This window comes from Sapajus apella, unplaced genomic scaffold (assembly GCF_009761245.1).
Source record: "Sapajus apella isolate SASKATOON/1434 unplaced genomic scaffold, GSC_monkey_1.0 scaffold3, whole genome shotgun sequence".
Taxonomy (NCBI): Eukaryota; Metazoa; Chordata; class Mammalia; order Primates; family Cebidae; genus Sapajus; species Sapajus apella.
This window is the reverse complement of record NW_022436943.1, coordinates 19112886-19135509: the sequence shown is the minus strand read 5'-3', so window position 1 is coordinate 19135509 and position 22624 is coordinate 19112886. Positions and strand designations below refer to the sequence as shown.

General features: G+C 40.7%; 1 pseudogene; it reads right to left on the bottom strand.

Moving 5' to 3' along the window:
- Window positions 1-15221: 15221 nt before the first annotated feature.
- On the bottom strand, window positions 15222-16350 carry LOC116531676 (annotated as a pseudogene).
- Between the last annotated feature and the right edge of the window lie 6274 nt (window positions 16351-22624).

Below are 22624 nucleotides of genomic sequence, written 5' to 3'. Positions count from 1 at the left end.
CTTTTATAAGGTACATGGGATTCGTTTCCACTGCAGGAGATGCCTTACAGCATAGGGGGAAAATGAATGACACAGGACTGTGTAATTATTTACTATGATATGCAGAAGGGTATAAAAAATGGGAATGGCCAGGCAAGGTGGCTCATGCCTGTAATCCCAGCACTTTGGGAGGCTGAGGTGGGAAGATGGAGCCTGGGGATTAAGAACAGGCACAAATTCAGGCTGCCATTCCAGAAAGTGAGGAGGTTTTCTTGAATTGTTGTACAAAACAGGTTACTAGAAGGTCAAGGCCATGGAATTCAGATGGCAGGTAAAGAAAAAATAAAAAAAAAGAGAAGGTCAAGGCCAGGAAAGTTTGGTTTGAAGTGCTGGCACACACTGAGGTGGGGTTTAGACTAAGAAAGGACGCCTAAATTTGCTAAGTGCTCTGACAAGGGAAGTAGAGATTATGGCAATGGTAGCATATGGGAAGAATTTGGGAAGGAAGGCTTCCTGGAAGAAGTCTTTTTTTTTTTTTTAATTAAAAAAAATTTTTTTTTTTTGGCCGGGCGCGGTGGCTCACGCCTGTAATCCTAGCACTTTGGGAGGCTGAGGTGGGTGGATCACCTGAGGCCAGGAGTCCAAGACCAGCCTGGCCATCATGGTGAAACCCCATCTTAAAAAAAAGAAAAAAAAATTTTTTAAAAAATATATAAAGACAGGTTTTCACCATTTTGGTCAGGCTGGTCTCAAACTCCTGACCTCAGGTGATCCACCTGCCTCAGCCTCCCAAAGTGTTGGGATTACAGGCGTGAGCCACCGCGCCCGGCGGAAGAAGTCTCTTCTAAGCTGAGATCTAAATCATGGAGACGGAATTTCAGGTACCGGGAGTGGGATGGGGAAGAAGTGAGGTGTGCTGGTGTGTGGAGCATGGAGGAGAAGCTTTTATGCAACATAATGTTAATGAAGGAACCAGATGTAATTTGAAACAGCGTGCAAGTGGTGGGGAGGGGTGACTGAGAGGAGGCTAGAGGTGTGTAACCAATTATGAAGGATAAGCTCAAGATTTAGCTGAGAATAAGGGGGACCCAATAAGCGTTTTAAGGAGAATGATCAGTTGAGAAATATCAACTGGATGTCAGTGTGAAGAATGGATTGGAGTGCTCAGGAGGTAAAACAGGAGCCCAGTCAGAGAATGTTGTAATAATGATGGTGATGGATAATAATGAACAGAACTAAGCTAGTACTGGTGGAGTGGGTGGAAATGGATGGAATTAGGAAGTGAAATTAGTAAGACTTGATATGTGTTTGGAAGAAGGGAAGGAGGGAGAATGAGGAGTCCAGTGTTCTTCTAGGTTTCTGGTTTAAAGAGGAGGTAGATGGCAGGGTGTGGTGGCTCAAGTCTGTAATCTCAGCACTTTGGGAGACTGAGGAGGGCGGATCATGAGGTCAGGAGTTCAAGACCAGCCTGGCCAACATGGTGAAACTCCATCTCTACTAAAGATACAAAAAATTAGCTGTGCATGGTGGCACCTGCCTGTAATTCCAGCTACTCGGGAGGCTGAGGCAGGAGAATCATTTGAACCCAGGAGGTGGAGGTTACAGTGAGCCAAGATTGCACCATTGCACTCCAGCCTGGGCAACAGGGTGAGACTCTGTCTCAAAAAAAAACCAAAAGAGGTAGATGATGTGTCTGTTCCCTAGGTAGGATGGCACCAATGAGAGCTGATGTAGTGTTCTTTGCATTAGGCCATGCTCCTTCCCCTTTACTGCAGGTCATGCTCTGGTGAGAGGGAAGTCTGGGCAGCCAAAGGGCAGCTATGAATTGAGTATGACAGTCATGATTTCCTAAGGTAGTCCTGTTCTATGCCCACTGATGTCTCATCTGGTTTATCTTTTTTCTGGAGAACAGTGTCCAGTTTGGACGATAAATTATAGTCACCTACTTATATAGGTGACTGCCCTTAGAAAGAAAACTATGTTAGTTATTTTCTTATTTTAAAATTGTTAAATTTAGAAAAATAGTATTATTTTTAGAGACAGGGTCTCACTTTTGGCACCCAAGCCGGAGTGTGATGGTGCCATCATAGCTCACTGCAGCCTTGACTTCCTGGGTTCAAGTGATCCTCCTGCCTCAGTCTCCCAAGTAGCTGGGACTACAGGCGTACCACCAAACTCCACTAATTTTATTTTTTGTAGAGTTGGGGTCTTACTTTTTTGCCTAGGCTGGTCTTGAACTCCTGGGCTCAAGCAATCCTTCCTGTTGGGACTCCCAAAGTGCTGGGATTACAGGCTGAGCCATTATGCCCAGCCTAGCTCTTTTTTTGAATACAAATTTTACTGGGGTTGCAACTGTAAGGTAATGTGTGAAAGAGATGAGTTGGATAAAAAAACTTAGCAATGAATATTCAATTATTTATATCATTTATCTGAGTAAAATTACTGTGGTAGAAATTCTAAGTTACACCTATTCTGACTGAAAAAAGTTACTGAACTTTGGAAATTATTTAACAAAGTATTATCACATCAAACAAAAGGGAAAAAAAAGAAAATTATTTCACCCTAACCTGTCACTTTATTTTTTAAACTGTGAGTATTAGTGATTATAAATACTGTAAAGAGGTGTAATAAACTATGGCCATAGCTACAGTAGTGTATATTTTTTACAGAGCTTTGTTTTTTCTTTTCACATAGATGTTATTTAATGTAGAAGAGATTATTCTTAAGATATAATTGGGCTGTACTCCAAATTGGATGAAGCTCTATTTTAAAGTGAATAGTTGATTCCAGGGCTATGAGAAAGATTTCCAGGATCTTTGAACTGGTGAGACTGTTCTATAGCTCCATCTTAAAGTCTTAAAATCCACTTAATTTTTTTTATCTAGAAGTCTCAATGGTATGTTTGTAGCCCACCTCCTTCCAAAAAGTATCCAAGATAGCTCAAAAAAATTGAGTCCCCATTAGAAACCAGTTTTTCATAGTAGTTGATATGTTTCTAACCCCAAACTTTTTTTGAAAGCTAACTTATACAGGCTGCCTTGTTATTTCATTTTCAAACAGATTGCATTCCAAAAATGCATTTCAGGGTTGGCACTCTGGAAACTGGAATACTTTTTTTTCAGAAACATTGTGATGGTTGAGTTCCCAAGCTAGTGCACAAAAACCTGGTCAACTTTGGATGTATACTACTCATTTGAATTCTGGGTTCTAGAAGTATTACTGAGGAGAGCAGAATAAAGAGAGCTTTATTTCCATTTTCTATGTAAAGAGGAAAATTCTAGAAAAATGTGAATCCTGTCTTGTTATCTCTACCCTTTTCTTCATGTTTCTCTCGCCTGTTGGTGTTTCTCCAGGGCCTCTGTCCTGGCCCAGGGCAGTGCTGCTTCCCTTCATTTGGGCCTGTTCCAACTCCTAAATAATGTCATATTTTCTAATGATTGCTTTTTTCTTCCCTAATAAAACTTTGATGTCCTCAGTGTAGTTATCTCAACTTCCCGTTAAAGCATTGAGCACCCATATGTGAATGACTAATGAATTCTGAATATTTGCAGAGCTACTTTTTAAAAAACAGGGAATATATATCATTTCAAACATGTATGACGTGTGGGAAGGAATGTTGTGCAATTGAATAATACAAAAGGGGTAAATTCAGGTTAGGATAAGGCAGTTTTAGACTGGGGCTTCCAGAGTTAGATCCTTTAAATTCCTACTTTTGTTTGTTTGGTTATAGTCTCTGCCTTTCCTTTTAAATGAGAGCCACAACTAATATTAGCATAGCACTTTATAAATACTATGATATACAATTGAACCGGTAAGGGGTTCTTTCTATTTAACAGAAAGGAAAACAAAGGCTCAGAGAAGCTAAGTGCCTTACTTGGGATCTCTAGCTGGTAGGATTGAAGCTCAGGTCGAGAAGAATCCGGTTTCTAAGATTCCTCTTCTGTGCTAGTTCTGATGCATTAGACTCTCAGAGGTTCCAAAGTTCCAAATATCTCCATGTTTATAGTTTAGGCTCTGGCATTGCTGCAAAGGGAAGAGCATGGAAAGTTAGGGATTTAGTTCAGCACTGCCATCCCTAAAGCTATTTTTGTCAGAATTTAGATGTGCCTCCTTGGCCAGGTGCAGTGGCTCATGCCTGTAATCCCAGCACTTTGGGAGGCCAAGGCAGGAGGATCACTTGAGGTCAGAAGTTTGAGACCAGCCTGGCCAGCATAGTGAAAGTCCATCTCTACTAAAAATACAAAAATTAGTTGGGCATGGTGGCATGCCCATATAGTCCCAGCTACTCAGGAGGCTAAGGCCCAAGAATCACTTGAACCCAGGAGACAGAAGTTGCAGTGAGCCGAGATTGCGCCATTGCACTCCAGCATGGGTGACACAGCAAGACTCTGTGTCAAAAAAAAAAAAAAAGTTGATGTGCCTCCTCTTGTCAGAAATGGTTGCTATGCTAATAGCTGATATAAATGAGATTGGGTCAGAAGGGAGTGGGGAAATGGAGTCAGGAATAAATGGAAACATTTTGCATGTTAGGGAAGATATTTGTATACTTTATACCTATGTATATATAATAATAATGATTTTCTCTTAAACTGAATAGGCCTTCTTTAAAAACAACAAAAAAAGACTTTACATTGTATATTATCGTCAAAAAAACATAGATCAATACCTTCCATAAATATTTTTCAGTGTTCCATTATTGATAAGACAATGGAATTATGTTTCCTATAAATGTCAGTGTGTAGGAAACTTTAAGAGGTGGAGAACATACACTTGGTGAGATAGGGAAGAAATGAAAAGTAAAATTTAAAAACGAAGGCACAATGCAAGAAGCCATGGTATTCATGGTTGCAATCACAATGGCCAGTCAAACATGTATCTATGTTTAGAAGACAAGTGCCATGATGGCAAGCTCTGCACGTGGCAGGGAACCTTCCTTCCTATTCCTGAATGATGTGTGTGGACGTGTTAAACAGCCTTGGGTTATTTTATCCTTTGGGGCCAATCCAGCTAATCATCAGTGAAAAAGATTACACAGGAGAACATGGATGCCCAGAAGTCATGGCTGCAGCTTTGGAAGTGAAGTGCTGAGGGGACCATTTAGGTATCCCTCAGGGTGCTTAAATGTATAAACTCCTGAACACTTTGCCTTGGGCTGCCTAGTACTGTAAGTGCTCTGAAAAAAGTGATGAGGAAAGAGCAGAAGCAAATAATTTACTCTTCATGTTAAAAATGTTTACAGGGGGCCAGGCGTGGTAGCTCACGCCTGTAATCCCAGCACTTTGGGAGGCCGAGGCAGGCCGATCACGAGGTCAGGAGTTTGAGACCAGACTGACCAAACCTCCTCTCTACCAAAAATAAAAAATCAGCCAGGAGTGGTGGCGGGCGCCTGTAGTCCCAGCTGCTCCAGAGGCTGAGAGAGGAGAATTGCTTGAACCCCCAAGGCAGAGGTTGCAGAAGCCAAGATAGTGTCACTGCACCCGAGTCTGGGTGGCAGAGCAAGACTCCATCTCAAAAAAAAAAAAAATGTTTACAGAGACACCTGGACTTAAAAATAATATTAGGGTGGGGCACAGTGGCTCATGCCTGTAGTCTCAGCTACTTGGGAGGCTGGGGCAGGAGGATCTCTAGAGCCCAGGAGTTCAAGGCTGCAGCGAGCCATAATTGTGCCACTGATCTCCAGCCTGGGTGACAGAGCACTGCCCCCACTCTCCCATCTTTCTTTCTTTTTTATTTTATTTTATTTTATTTTTTTGAGACAGGATCTCACTCTGTCACCAGCTGGCATGCAGTGGAATAATCTAGGCTCACTGCAACCTGTGCCTCCCAGGCTCAAGTGATCCCCCGACCTCAGCCTCTCTAGCAGCTTCAACTACAGGTGCATGCCACCATGCCCAGCTAATTTTTGCATTTTTAGTAGGGATGGGTTTCATCATGTTGTCCAGGCTGGTCTCAAACTCCTGAGCTCAAGTTATCCTGCCTTGACCTCCCACAGTGTCATCATGCACCTCGACCCCTGTCTCTAAATAATAACAGACAAGCATTTATCAAAAGCTGTTCAATAACAAAAAACCTCTGCAACCGAGTGATGAAAGGAAGGTGGTAGACTATTGCCTGCATTCAAAAGCGATGAGTCATAGAATCTTACTGTGGGAAGGAAAGAAAGGGGTTCTTGTCAGGGGGAGGGAGGAGTGGGCAGAAAGAGCAGGGACTGTTGTAGTGGGTTTTAAAAAATTGCTGGTAATCTATCAGACCTAGATTGGAGAAGTATATCTCAACAATGAAAATGTTAATCCATTTACTTTAAGCAAAGGCTAGGCATTTAAGTAGACAGGATAGAATTTGTCACCATTTGCGGGTGATAGGATCTATTTGAAATTCAGAACCTCCTCAAAGAATATTAGGGTTAAATTGGGGCAAAATAAGCATTTTTTCATTTTATTTTGAATTTTATTTTGGCAGATAGAAGGGGTTCTATAAGAAGAAGCACATTTGGCTTTATTAAAGTATAGGAAAATTCACTAATATACATTTACTACACTATATGTTATTAGCAAAGAAAGATTTTAAAATCAAAGACATAGTCATGTATGTTGGTTGGTAATTCATAATATTCTTTACTCAGGTAATTTGTCATTATTTATTTAGACATGAAAATACTGTAAGCCTGTATAACCTTAAGTTCCAGTGGAAATTATTATTTTGTTCTGTTTTTTCCACCAAGAATCTTTGCATTGTGCTAGCACACAATTCTCACAGTTTAAAAAAGGAACTTCTTTTGTATTTTAAGAGCTGTGCAGAGCAAGTATTGTATATATTTAAAAGTAAATAATAAATTGTTTTCATCAAATTATATTAAAATCTGATATCTAAATACATTTATGTTAAGAGTCCCATATTTTTGGTTTAATGAATATTTGTTGAATAAATGAATTCTTATATTGAGAATTTAAGAACAAAGTACATTTTTTTAAAAGAGAAGATTTAGTTAGATAAAACAGGTGATACAGTACAGATTAAAAAAGAGCAGATATATTTAAGTCTACTGGTAGCAGAATAACTTAATATTATACAATCCTTCTGGTTCAATAAGACTCAGAGGTATGACACTAAAATTCAAAATATACAAGTATTTTATAGTTTACTGAGCTTGTTAAATTCATTATTTCACATAGTCTTCATAATTTGTCTCCAAAATATCCCTTAACTATGTCTACTTCCCTCTACTGACACTGCATTCCTTAGTCCATGTCTTCAACGTTGCTACCCTGGCCTACACTCTGTAGCTTTTACTTTACTCCATTCTCTACACAAATGGTAGAATAACTTCTCAAAGTGAAAACCAGACCAGCCAGGCTCAGTGGCTCACACCTGTAATCCCAGCACTTTGAGAGCCGAGGCGGGCAGATCACGAGGTCAAGAGATCTAGACTATCCTGGCCAACATGGTGAAACCCCGGCTCCACTAAAAATACAAAAATTAGGGCCGGGCGCGGTGGCTCAAGCCTGTAATCCCAGCACTTTGGGAGGCCGAGGCGGGTGGATCACGAGGTCAAGAGATCGAGACCATCCTGGTCAACATGGTGAAACCCCGTCTCTACTAAAACTACAAAAAATCAGCTGGGCATGGTGGCGCATGCCTGTAATCCCAGCTACTCAGGAGGCTGAGGCAGGAGAATTGCCTGAACCCAGGAGGCGGAGGTTGCGGTGAGCCGAGATCGCGCCATTGCACTCCAGCCTGGGTAACAAGAGCGAAACTCCGTCTCAAAAAAAAAAAAAAAAATACAAAAATTAGCTAGGTGTGGTGATGCGCGCCTATAGTCCCAGCTACTCGGGAGGCTGAGGCAGGAGAATCACTTGAACCCGGGAGGCAGAGGTGGCAGTGAGCCAAGATCATGCCACTGCACTCCAGCCTGGTGACAGAGGGAGACTGCGTCTCAAAAAACAAACAAACAAACAAACAAACAAAAATACCACACAAAAAAGAAAATCACACCATGTCACAACCCTCTCACTGTCCCACAACCCTTAGAATAATCTCCTTGTATCTTACTATGGCTATGGGGCCCTACAGATCTGGCTCTGCCTTTTCTCTAACATCATCTCACCTCATGTTCCTCAATCATCCACTTCACCCTGGCAAGCATTTTCTTTCAACTCCTCCAATATTATAGTCTTTTCCATCTCTGGGTCTTTATATATACTATTCTATTTTAAAAATGCTTTCCCTGCCTAAATATCATACTCATTCTTATCCAAAGTTTTTCTTTCATCCACCATGGGCAACATGGCAAGATCCTGTCTCTACACAATTTAAAAAAAAAAATAGCTGGGCATGGTGTTGGATGCCTGTGGTCTCACCTATTTGAGAGGCTGAGGTAGGAGGATGGCTTGAACCCAGGAGGTCAAGGCTGCAGTGAGCCTTGTTTGCACCACCACTGTACTATAGCCTGGGTGACAGGGTGAGACCCTGTCTCAAAAAATAAAATAAAAAGTTTCTGTTGGCCGGGCGCGGTGGCTCAAGCCTGTAATCCCAGCACTTTGGGAGGCCGAGGCGGGTGGATCACGAGGTCAAGAGATCGAGACCATCCTGGTCAACATGGTGAAACCCCGTCTCTACTAAAAATACAAAAAATTAGCTGGGCATGGTGGCACATGCCTGTAATCCCAGCTACTCAGGAGGCTGAGGCAGGGGAATTGCCTGACCAGGAGGTGGAGGTTGCGGTGAGCCGAGATGCGCCATTGCACTCCAGCCTGGGTAACAAGAATGAAACTCCGTCTCAAAAAAAAAAAAAAAAAAAAAAAAAGTTTCTGTTTTCTGCTCTCATTTGTTTTTTTATAACATTTGTCACAATTTGTAATTGCTTTGTTTTGAACTGACTTTTTTTTCTGTTTTCCTCCTAGATCCATGAGCATAGAGACGATATTGATCTTGTTCACTGATGAATGCCTAGTATCTAACACAGAGCCTGCTGAGTGGTAAATATGCAATAAAAACTCATTACATGGGAGCCGGGTGCAGTGGCTGACTCTTGTAATTCCAACACTTTGGGGGGCCAAGGCGAGAGGATTGCTTGAGGCCAGGAGCTCAGGACCACCCTGTGCAACAGAGTGAGACCCCACCTCTATAAAAATTAAGAAGTTGGCTAGGTGTGGTGGCAAGCACCTACAGTCCTAGCTATTCTGGAGGCAGAGGTGGGAGGATAGTTTGATCCAGAAGTTGGAGGCTGCAGTGAGCTATGCTGGCATCACTGCACTTTAGCCTGGGTAACAGAGTAAGATCCTGTCTATAATCTATCTATCTATCTATCTATCTATCTATCTATCTATCTATCTATCTATCTAATCCATCTTATTACATGGGAATTAGTAAATGAAGAACAATAACCTTGTGAAGTGCACAGGTTTTTCAAAGAGGTCAATGTTATTTACTAATGATAGCATACCTATTAAGTGGTGAACCAAACAGAAGTTAAGCCCTTGTGACTGATGATCTAAGGTTCAATTTTACTCACTGATTAGCTATCTGGCTATCTCCTGCTCTGGCCACTCACCTCTGTTGAGAAAATTACTTAATAATAGGAACAAAGCTGAAAAAAAAAAAAAAGGCATGAAACATGAAGGGCACAAACAATAGATAAATTTGTTATGTCCTACACATGAACGATGAGCAGACCAAATACGACAGCTGAGAAGTAGAGTTATTTCTCAATATCCATGGGGGATTGGTTCCAAGCCCCCCATGAATACAAAAATCCATGGATGTTCAAGACCTTTATATAATATGGTGTAGTATTTGCATATAGCCTATGCACATCCTTCTGTATACTTTAAATCTAGTAGTCTAGATTATACCTAACACAATGTAAATGCTATGTATAATACCTAACACAATGTAAACGCTATGTAAATATTTGTTATACTGTATTGTTTAGGGCATAATGGCAAGAAAAAAGTGGAGGCCAGGTAAGGTGGCTTATGTCTGTAAATCCAGTACTTTGGGAGGCCAAGGTGGGAGGATTGCTTGAGCTCAGGAGTTCGAGACCAGCCTGGGTAACCATAGGGAGACCCTGTCCCCCCAAAAAAAAACTAAAATAAAAGAAAGAAAAAAGTATGCATGTTCAGTATAGATGAAATTAAAAAAAAAAAACAACTTTTTTTTTTAGCCGAGTGTAGTGGCTCACACCTGTAATCCCAGCACTTTGGGAGGTCCAGACAGGCAAATCACTTGAGGTCAGGAGTTCAAGACCAGCTTGGCCAACATGGCAAAACCCCATCTCTATTAAAAATACAAAAATTAGCTGGGTATAGTGATGCATGCCTGTAGTCCCAGCTGCTCGGGAAGCTGAGGCAGGAGAACTGCTTGAACCCAGGAGGCAGAGGTCATAGTGAGCCAAGATTGCACCACTGCACTTCAGCCTGGGCAATGGAGTGGGGCTCTGTCTCAAAAAAAATAAAAAATAAAAATGTCATCCCAAGTTTGGTTGAATCCATGATGTAGAACCCACGAATACAGAGGGATGTAAAAGCCAGACTGGGGAAGCCCTTGAAAGTCAAGGTAAAGAGTCTAAATTTTATTCTGGAGGTGATGAGCTGCTTTGAACGTTTCCGAACTGAGAAATGGTATGTACACAACTGAACTCTGGAATAAAGAATGTGAGTGTAGTATGTCAAAGGGAAATGGAAGAATGTCCACTAAGGAAACATACTGCTTGATTATACGGTTGGATAAATTATGTCCTTATTGTACAAGGTGTTAAAATGATTAAAAAAAAAAAAAAAAGGAAAATCTAGAAGCAGAAAGAGTGATATCCTCTTCTAGTCCTGTCATTAACTACCTAAGGTTGTCTCAAAACCTCTCTGAGTTTTTCTAACCTCCCAATGAAACGGTTTATATTTAACCTCTAAACTTCTAATTCTATTTTTTTTTTTTAGAGATGGAGTCTCACTATGTTGTCCAGGCTGGTCTTGAACTCCTGGGCTTGAGCAATCCTCTCACCTCAGCCTCCTGAGTAGCTGGGACTACAAGTATATGCTACCATGCCTGGCTTAAGCTTCTAATTCTAGCACTGAGGAAAGTGTTAAGCATATACTAAGTATTAAACACATTATATATTTAGTAAACAAATTCATAAATGAGTGAATGAAACTTTTTTTTTTTTTTTTTTTTAAAGATGGGGTTTCACCGTGATGACCAGGCTGGTCGTGAACTCCTGACCTCAGGTGATCCACCCACCTTGGCCTCCCAAAGTGTTAGGATTACAGGTGTGAGCCACTGCGCCTGGCCAATGAGTGAATGAAATCTACGATTATATGATGCATTTTTCTTATTTTAATATTTTATATTTCCTTATTTTTACAACCTTGAAATTTCAGAAAAGCATGAAGGATGAAATGAAAATCACACATTTCCAGAATCAAAAGAAAAAAATATATATATATGAAAATCACATATGACCCCAACATTCTGAGACAACCATGATTAACATTCTTTTTCTTTCTTTCTTTTCTTTTTTTTTTTTTTTTTTTTTTGAGACAGAGTTTTGATCTGTTGCCCAGGCTGGAGTGCAATGACATGATCATAGCTCAATGAAACCTGACCTCCCGGGCTCAAATGATCCTCCTGTCTCAACCTCCCAACTAGGTGGGACTGCATGCTCGTACCACCATGCCCAGCAAATTTTTATATTTTTTGTAGAGACAAGGTTTCACCATGTTGCTCAGGCTGGTCTCGAACTCCTGGACTCAAGTGATTCCCCTGCCTTAGCCTCTCAAAGTGCTGGGATTATAGGCATGACTCACTATGCCTAGCCAACATTTTCTCTGTTTAAAAAATTTTTATCACATCTGTAATCCCAGTACTTTGGGAGACCAAGTGGGTGGATCACCTAAGGTCAGGAATTCAAGACCAGCCTGGCCAATATGGTGAAACCCTGTGTCTATAAAAATACAAGAATTAGCCAGGCATGGTGGTGGGTGCCTATAATCCCAGCTACTTAGGAGACTGAGGCACGAGAAATGCCTGAAGCCTCCCTGTGTCCATGTGTTCTCATTGTTCAATACCCGCCTATGAGTGAGAAGATGCGGTGTTTGATTTTCTGCTCTTGCTTCAGTTTGCTGAGAATGATGGTTTCCAGGTTGGGGAGAGATAGCATGGGGAGAAATGCCAGATATAGGTGAAGGGGAGGAAGGCAGCAAATCACACTGCCATGTGTGTACCTATGCAACTATCTTGCATGTTCTTCGCATGTACCCCAAAACCTAAAATGCAATTAAAAAAAAAAAAAAAAGAAATGCCTGAAGCCAGGAGGTGGAGTTTGCAGTAAGCCAAGATAGCGCCACTGCACTCCAGCCTGGGCAATAGAGTGAGACTCTGTCTCACAACAAAAAAAATGATAGGTAGAGTGGCCACTTCAGACTGATCATCAGAAAAGGTCTCCCTTTAGGATTTTTCCCCTCTCTCTCCCTTCCTTTCTAGTTCCCTTGCCAACAGGCCTTTGCCATCTCACGCCTACATTAATTATTACAACAGCTTACTAGGTGGGCTTCCGGACTCCTGAATGTACTCCATATTCTGCTGCTAGACTGATCTTCTATTTGATTGTTGTGGAAAGAAGGGGGTAAGTCCTGTGGAAAATTGTAATTTTCTCCTTTGTTAAACACACAGCCTAAATTACAGAATTCAGATCTAATTTTTACTCACCAGATAGAAAACTTAATGACTCATTTAGTTAATAAGGGATTAAAATGGGAGAGATCTCTTTGAAATTTGGCTCTGAGACCTTTCTGATTAGAGTTTATGGAGCAGAAATTATACCGTATCTTGGAGGGAGCAAGGACCGAGCCCTTTTCCTTCAACCATTGAGGTTGGACAGAAAAGAACATTTGTTCATGGAGCTCCAACAAGGTGCTATGAACTGTACTGAGTGTTTTATTTATCATCTATTATAGAAACCTCAAACTAACCTTCTAATTAATTGACTTGCCTAAAGTCCCCATCACAAGTAAGTGGCAGAGCAGTGACTAGAACTCAAGTTTGTCTAGGTATGAACCTTCTAACCTTATGAATTATTTGGTTACAAATGATATCCTGAAAAATATAAGCAATATAAGCAAGAACTACAAATCAGTTGAAAGAGAGCAGCACCTGGAAAAATTATTTGGATAATAAATGAGTAAACGAAAATAAATAGGATAATTTACACATAAAGTAATCGTTTAGGGAAACAGAAAGGGAAAGGAAGTAATCACAGTTAAAGATATTTTCCTGTTGACTAATGCAACAGATACTCATTAGTACCTACTCTGTGTCAGATGCTGTGCTTGGCATTGTGGATATTAATTCTGCTCTTCTTAACCTTACAACCTGGTGGAACAGGTAAATACTAATACATACATGCCCTGAAAGAAAAACACAGCCTGTTTTGAAAGTTGGGACCTGAGCTCCTCGGGAGCATCCTTGGTGACTGATATTTAAGTTGGAACATGAAAGGTAAATAGGAGTTTGTTAAGCAAGGAAGGAAGTTATGAGCATCCACAGGTCTCAAGGCAGAAAGCAGTATGGTGTTGGAAGAACTGGAAGGGGAACGCCTTGGATAGAATGTGAGGAAAAGAGTGGAGAGATGGAGGTGAGGGCAATCATGCAAGAACTTAAAGATTTTGAGCTTTAAGAGCAATCGGTAGACATTGATTGAGAGACTTAAACCTGAGGGACAAGACCAGATTTATGTTTTAAGGAGATCATATGTCTTCATGGTAGAGGACAAATTAGAGAGAAACCAATCTGAATGCAGAAAGACTTCTTAGGAAGGGTTATTACAATAAGGGGGTGAGACTTGATGATGTATCCCATAGGTAGAGTGAACTGGAGGATTCAAGAAACATGTAGGCGGTAGATCAGACAGTATTTGGTGATTGATTAGATAATAGTTTAAGGGATAGAAGGTTTCTGGAATTACTGATCATATTTCTAATGTAAATAACAAGCTGGTGTTAGTTAATGGGATTAGAAATCCAGATGGAGTCAGAAGAGTATGGGAGTTAGTATCATAAATTCAGTTTGAAGAAGCAAGCCGTTGGAAGAATGAGGTTGGGCCTGGGATATCAGCCAGTTGTGATAAAGGAAGGTTTAAAACTAATTAGCTGACAACAGTGATCTCTAAACTGTTTGGATTTCTCATGCCTATGAGTAAAAAAAAATTTAGTAAGTGGCCCCATAAATTATATTTATAAATCATAATATATTGTCAATCTCTACATTAAATATTAGCAATGACTGACTTATTGTATGGATAAAATAAATAAAAATAAAAATGGCATCTATGTCTTCATGTATTCCAATAGATCATGACACTTTGAAGATAACTGGTCTAGAGAATTTTAAAAAAATAAGTACTGTTATTTTAGATGTACAACTACTGGAAGTTATAACACCTTAAATTTATTAATTTAAATCATGAAGAAGGCAAGTTAGCCTTTTTAAGATTAATAATCAGTCAACACAATGAAGGCAAGCTTCTAAATCTTAAGCTAAATGTGGGGTAACTTATTCAAATTGGGAGGCAACCAACCTGGAGCCCAAGTACCAACTCCAGAAAAGTAACCAAAGACTGGCTGGTCCCAGAACACATAAAAAAGCTTCAAATATCCAATAGGATATTAGGGTGAGAGTATATGTTTATCTATTAGTTCAAACTGTGTGATTTGCACGTCACAAAAGATTTAGTGTGGACCAGCTTAAGCAAAAAGAGAAATTGATTAGGAGGATACTGGAGTGTATGTGAATCTTGGGGAACTGGACCCAGGGACCTGAATCACATCAGTTCCCACAGTTTCAAGTCTCTGTTTCTTTGAATACAACTTCCACTTCCTTCTTTTCTTTTTAAAAATTATTATTATAAAGTAGGGATAGAGTCTTGCTGTGTTGCCCAGGTGAGTCTTGTACTTCTGGCATCAAATGATCCTCCTGCCTCAGCTTCCTAAAGTGCTGGGATTACAAGCGTGAGCCACTTTCTTTTACATTAATTAATTTTCTTTTTTTTTTTTAAAGAAAGACATTTATTCAGCGTCACGATCAGACTATTACATTTAGCAATCAACAGCATGGGTGCAAAAAAAAAAAAAGAAAGAAAGCAAGTAAAATTCTACATTAAAACCCTTTGTTGGAATGCTTTACACTTTCCACAGAACAGAAACTAAAATAACCTGTTATACAATTAGTCGCAAATAAAGTCCTCGAGTTTTTTTCCCATACACATGAGTATTTGTCTAAATCATGTCTTCTTTGTAGCAGCTAGGCCCTGCCACCACTGTGCTTGGCTGAGTTCACAAATCTGTTGTAACCTGTAGCTTCCCTGTCACTTCTCTGGCTCTCCTCTCCTGCTAAGCTTTGTTTACTAATTAAAATCTTCTGCCACTGCCATAGCTACTGCTGCTACTGGAACTGCCATAGCCACCTTGGTTTCGTGGTTTGGCAAAATATTGGCCGCCACCACCATAGGGGCCAGAGCTTCTGCCTCCAAAGTTTCCTCCCTTCATGGGTCCAAAATTTGAAGACTGATTGTTGTAACTGCCAAAATCATTGTAGCTTCCACCACCTCCAAAATTGCCTCAATCATTACCGAATCCATTATAGCCATCCCCACTGCCACCATATCCACCACCACCACGGCTGCCACCAAAGCCACCACGACCACTGAAGTTTCCTCCATGACCAAAGTTGTCATTTCCACCAAAACCACCTCCACAACCACCATCAAAGTTTCCAGAACCACTTCGACCTCTTTGGCTGGATGAAGCACTAGTCATCTCTTGCTTTGACAGGGCTTTCCTAACTTCACAATTGTGGACATTCACAGTATGGTATTTCTGAATGACAGTCTTATCCACGGAGTCATGGTCGTCAAAGGTTACAAAGGCAAAGCCCCTTTTCTTGCCACTGCCTCTGTCAGTCATGATTTCAATCACTTCACTTTTTCCATACTGTTCAAAATAATCTCTTAGGTGATGTTCTTCAGTGTCTTCTTTAATGCCACCAGCGAATATTTTTTTCACAGTTAAGTGGGCACCTCGTCTTTGAGAATCTTCTCTTGAGACAGCTCTTTGGTTCCACAACTCTTCCATCCACTTTGTGTGGCCTTGCATTCATGGCTGCATCCACCTCCTCCACAGTTGCATATGTGTTGAACCCAAAGCCCCTGGAGCGCTTGGTGTTTGGATCTCTCATTACCACACAGTCTGTGAGCATTTCCCATTGCTCAAAATGGCTCCTCAGGCTCTCATTGGTTGTTTCAAAGCTCAACCCTCCAATGAAGAGCTTCCTCAGCTGTTCCGGCTCTTTAGGAGACTCTGACTTAGACATGATCCAGGGAGAAGAGAGACTTTAACGATGCTTCTTCGGCGGCGTCCACGGGCAGAAGGGAGCAAACTGACGAACGTATCTCTAATTTTCTTTTCTTTTCTTTTTTTGGGGACTCAAGTGATCCTCCCACTGTGGCCTCCCAGAGTGCTGGGATTACAGGGGTGAGCCACTGCACCTAGCCAAGATAAAGATTATTAAAGAGATATTTTATATTCTTTTTTTCATATTAAATTTCCAAAGTCTGATGTGATTTTTTTCACTCACAGCTAGTGGGTGCCGGAACCACCCATTGTAAGCATTTGATCTCAACTCTACATTCAATGACATCTTGTTGGTAGCTCAATATTGGATATGGTGGGAACTTATACCATGGCGAACAACACAAATCACGGTTTTGTTCCTTTCAGAGAGTCAGTCATTAAACATTTGCCAGCCTGCCACCGCTTATAACACATTTCAATTTAGACCAGCAACATTTCAAGCACTCAAAGCCATGTACAACTAGTAGATACTGTACTGGACAGTTCAGGTCATCCATTGTTTCATCAGGGGTCTGTAAAAAAGGGTAATTTAGTCTATCATTCTCTCTTCCTTTATTAGGTAGAATACCTCTATCAAGAAAGAACTTTCTTCATTAACTACTTAGTGGCTAGGCACAGTGGCTCCCTCCTGTAATCCCAGCAATTTGAGAGGCTGAGGTGGGAAGATTGTTTGAGCTCAGGAGTTTGAGACCAGCCTGAGCAACATAGCAAGACCACGAGTCTATTAAAAAAAAACAACTATTTAGTTACTTTAATGTACAGTAAATACAAGGAAGGCAGGATAAATCCGTAATTCTTTTCCTCTATTAACTAGTGCTCAAAATAATGAGTTAATGAGTTGAGACAGGGTCTGACTCCATTTGCCCAGACTGAAGTGCAGTGGCATGATTATGGCTCACTGCAGCCTCAACTTCCTGGGCTCAAGTGATCCTTCCACCTCAGCCTCCTGAGTAGCTGGGACTACAAGGCGTGTGCCAACATGTCCCGCTAATCTTTTGTAGTTTGGCAAAATATTGGCCGCCACCACCATAGGGGCCAGAGCTTCTGCCTCCAAAGTTTCCTCCCTTAGCAGAGATGGGGTTTTGCCATGTTGCCCAGGCTAGTCTCAAATTCCTGGGCTCAAGTGATTCACCCGCCTTGGGTGCTCATATTTTTATTGATGTTCAAATTATCCTATCTTTGGCCAGTAGAAGCCTCTTCAAGTTCATAACTTACACTTTAAACTGTTACAGTACCACCAATACCATTCAGACTTACATCTTATAATCTCAGCCATTAAAAGGGACTGACTATGTTGTCTTTTCTTTCCATAATGATGGAGACATCATATGACACTATTTTCTGGATTAAAAGTCTACGATTCACCAGACCAGCTTGTTTCAAGTGCCCATCCCTGTGACCAGCAGTGTCATGGGAGAATTGGCAGCCCTGTTAAGAATCGGAGAGGGATCATCTCCTTTGAGAATGAAAGTTGGCCGGGCACAGTGGCTCACACCTGTAATCCCAGCATTTTGGGAGGCCGAGGTGGGTGGATCACTTGAGGTCAGGAGTTTGAAACCAGCCTGTCCAACAAGGCGAAACCCCGTCTTTATTAAAAAGTAAAAATAAATAAAAATTAAAAAGAGAATGAAAGTTAAAAAAAAAATCAGGGATGGGCAATTCTCAGAACAAGCACTTGACAGATAAAACCATAGGTGTACACCATAACATATTTAAAATATTACGCAGAAATTTTAAAACATATCATCTTTCTCATGTCATTGATTGGTTGCTTTGTTTACTCATTTCATACCTATCTATCAAGAATGAATGGCCGGGAGTGGTGGCTTACACCTGTAATCCCAGCACTTTGGCAGGCCAAGGTGAGTGGATCACCTGAGGTCAGGAGTTTGAGAGCACCTTGGCCAATATGGTGAAACACCATTTCTACTAAAAATATAAAAATTAGCCAGGCGTGGTAGTACGTGCCTGTAATCCCAGCTACTCGGGAGGCTGAGGCAGGAGAATAGCTTGAACCCGGGAGGTGAAGGTGGCAGTGAGTGAGACTGAGTCATTGTACTGCAGCCTGGGCAAAACAGTGAGACTCTATCTCAAGAAAAAAATGAATGAATGAATGATATTCATAGGACTATTATTCTGACTATATAAATTAGTTAAAAGAAATATAAACTTATGTAAAATTCTTGAATCTTTAAAGATTTTTTACTTTATCAAAATGCAAGAGAATGAGTGTGAAAAAATCTCGTAGGAAGTGGCACAGAAGGCATAATTACGTATATTTTAAAAGACAGAGAACATCTTTTTGTCTCATGTGATTTCAAGAAAGAGGCACATTTTTACTCAGGTTGTCCCTTCGCCATGAAAAGTGAATTTTACATTAAACAATCTCATTTAAAATTTATCCACAGCAAAAATTAAATGGAACAACAGAGAGCTCTAACAGAGCAACTGTGGTCTCTTTGATTTCTTAGCATTCACTCACTGAACTCTCCAAAAGCACTAACATTGATCCAACACCCCGCTAATCAATTCCAGCCTGGCAGGTAGGTATTTTAGGAATGGTCATATACTTGTATTAAAGGAGAGCTCACTCCAATTTTCAGGGAGCAAAATATGAAAAACCTGTATTCTAATAAAAATAGAATGCACAATAACCAAAACATTCAAAGAATGAATTGTTTAAATTCACCAGGTACTCCAAAATAAGCAAAGAAGTATTTCTATGACTTCCTTTTTAAAACCAAAAATATCAATAAAGGTTTAAAACTGGATGGCTAAAAACTATAGTTGTCTTATAATGTTTATGGTTTTTCAATAAAATCCTTCCATAAGTACATTTGCAAACAGTTTAACAAACACAAACATAAAACGTAGTAGCTGGGAAAATAATTGATTAATCTGGAGACTAAACAGGGAAAGTTGCTAAGCAAAGGGAGACAGAGATTCTAAGATCTGCAGATGAAAAAATTTCATCTTGTCAATTCCTTTTATTAGAGTCTTGGTTATCAGTTTTTTTGGGAGACTAGGAGATAATTTAGGATAAATGGAAATACTATAAACTATATTTAAAAATTTTCATTCAAGGGCCGGGTGCAGTGGCTCATGCCTGTAATCCCAGCACTTTGGGAGGCCGAGGCGGGTGGATCACGAGGTCAAGAGATCGAGACCATCCTGGTCAACATGGTGAAACCCTGTCTCTACTAAACCACAAAAAATTAGCTGGGCATGGTGGTGTGTGCCTGTAATCCCAGCTACTCAGGAGGCTGAGGCAGGAGAATTGCCTGAACCCAGGAGGTGGAGGTTTCGGTGAGCCGAGATCGCGCCATTGCACTCCAGCCTGGGTAACATGAGTGAAACTCCGTCTCAAAAAAAAAAAAAAGAGCTAAGCAGGAGGTATAATTGACAGGACTTGGTGGTTGGATGAATGTGGGAAATATGGAAAATAGAAGAGTGCAAGACTATTGTGAGGCATAGCATCAACACCAGAAAAGGAGTAGGTTTGAAGGGAAACAGTAACGTCAGTGATTTTAGGTTCATTGGGTTTAAGAGGTAAGTGGAGCATACATGTAGCAGATAGCAGCTCTTGTGAAAGGTTTGGGGTGCGGCTGTAGACTTGGTGTTATTACTATAGTTGTGATAATTAAAACAAATGGGTGAAGTAACTCAGAAAGAATGTAGGCTGAGAGAATTTTCTCGCAACCCACAGTGAAGATGTACTTTTATAGAGCTTCTCTCTGCCATTAGTTGTGGACCTTAGATGCAGTACCCATCATAAAGGGTCCACCCACTAGATTTACCACTGATTTATGTATCTTTGAAGTTGTTCTCCAAAGTCTGGACAAGGAGGATCATGTTAAGAAGCACAGAACAGCAACAAAAAACAAGCAAATATATAAAAGTATCTAAGATCGAATATATTGATAGTTCTTCAGTACTATTTGCTATATTCCAGGGGTTCAGCAGCAATACCCCCAACATGCTAATTCTTCAGTTTGTTCCACCTCCTAGTTCAGGTTTTATGTCAAACTCTACCTGTCTCGCAAATATGTCACAATATTTTTATTGTTCTAGTTGTTTCTTTCTTTCTTTTTTTTTTTTTTTTTTGAGACAGAGTCTCATTCTGTCACCCAGGCTGGAGTGCAGTGGTGTGATTCCCAGCTTACTGCAACCTCCACTTCCCAGGTTCAAGCGATTCTCCTGTCTCAGCCTCCCAAGTAGCTGGGATTACAGGCACACACCACCATGCCCCACTAAGTTTTGTATTTTTAGTAGAGACGGGGTTTTACCATGTTGGCCAGGCTGGTCTTGAACTCCTGACCTCAGGTGATCTACCCGCCTTGGCCTCCCAAAGTGCTGGGATTACAGGCATGAACCACAGTGCCTGGCCTGTTTCTTTATTAATACATCATTTGACAATATGCTGTCAACATAACAATTTACCTATATTATTAGATCTCTTGTGGAACTTTTAAAGTGGCAGCTGAATTTTTTTTTTTTTTTTTTTTTTTTTTTTTGAGAAGCGGATTTTCGCTTTTTTTCCCCGGGCGGGAGTGCAATGGCGCGATCTCGGCTCACCGCAACCTCCGCCTCCTGGGTTCAGGCAATTCTCCTGCCCCAGCCTCCTGAGTTGCTGGGATTACAGGCACGCGCCACCATGCCCAGCTGATTTTTTGCATTTTTAGTAGAGACGGGGTTTCACCATGTTGACCAGGATGGTCTCGATCTCTTGACCTCGTGATCCACCCGCCTCGGCCTCCCACAGTGCTGGCATTACAGGCTTGAGCCACCGCGCCCGGCCGTTTGAATTCTTTAATTTCCCAAAAATCCCCCAAACAACAAACAAAAATCTCTATCACAGAGATTTTTGTTTGCTTTTAAGTCAAACTTAAACTATTTTCTGAGGCACTTCAAGAAAGAACCATGAGCAAAACTCTTGCAGTAACATTTCAGAACCATGTGTGACAACCATGCAGATTAGTACTCACCCAAATTCTAAGAGCTACCAAAAACAGACCTTGTGTAATTGGGCAAATGAGTAGGTGGGTGGGTATATTAGTAGGGCCGTGACCTCTAAGATTTTCTGTTGTCTTTGCTGTGGTCTATAAACAGAACAAAGTGCTATTTTCTTTCTCATCAGGATAGTCTGTAACTAGCTGGGACCAAAGCATCTTTTAGGAATGAAGATATAATTCCTGTTGTTGTTGTTTATGACAAATATGGGATGCTTATACCTTCTCTTTTATGTTTCTTGTCCACAGTAAACAATTTGCCACCACAATTCACAATTCCAATTCCCAACAATGCCAATTTGCCATAGCATTTTTTTGATGAGCCAGTAATCTCTTCAGAATCCTTAACATCATATTACTCAGCAATAACTAAGTTAGTGCTATTCAATTGGAGCCAACAAGCAAGATGAAACTCTAGTGCCATTGCTCATCAAGACCTTCCTTTCCACACTTGAGACAGGCATCCAATGTGACTCTCCTTAAGATAAAAAGTGGACTGGGAATATAAGACAACCAGGATTGTGCTCCTTCTTCAAGCAGCTCAAAGTGGAATAAGAGAGAGAGATGTGGGCAGTCAATGAGCAATACAGTGAGGTACATGAAATAAGGGATGTTACTTCACATTTACATTTGAATCTGATTTTACAGGTTAAACAATAACAGAAGAAGAAAAAGACCACAGTCTATGTCATCTATGCACATACCTGGAGTCCATGCAAAACTCTTACCTCCTACCCCAACTGATATCTATGAAAACAGGATCAGACCAACTTATTTCATTCAACCACATAAAAGTATTGAAAATTATCTCCTTGGCCAGACGTGGTGGCTCACACCTGTAATCCCAGCACTTTGGGAGGCCGAGGCGGGTGGATCACGAGGTCAGGAGTTTGAGATCAGCCTGGCCAATATGGTGAAACCCCGTCTCTACTAAAAATACAAAAACTAGCTGGGTGTGGTTGTGTGCACCTGTAGTCCCCCAACTATTCAGAAGGCTGAGGCAGGGGAATCTCTTGAACCCGGGAGGTGGAGTTCAATCTCTTGATTAAACTTGCAGTGAGCCAAGATGCACCACTGACTCTGGCCTAGGCAACAGAGCCAGACTCCATCTCAAAAAAAAAAAAGAAAAAGAAAAAGAAAATTATCTCCTTGAAATGCCACAACAGAGATTTAAAGTTAACAATAAATACAAAAACTTTCTTTAGCCAGTTAGGCAAACCAAAATAAACTGGTTTATGA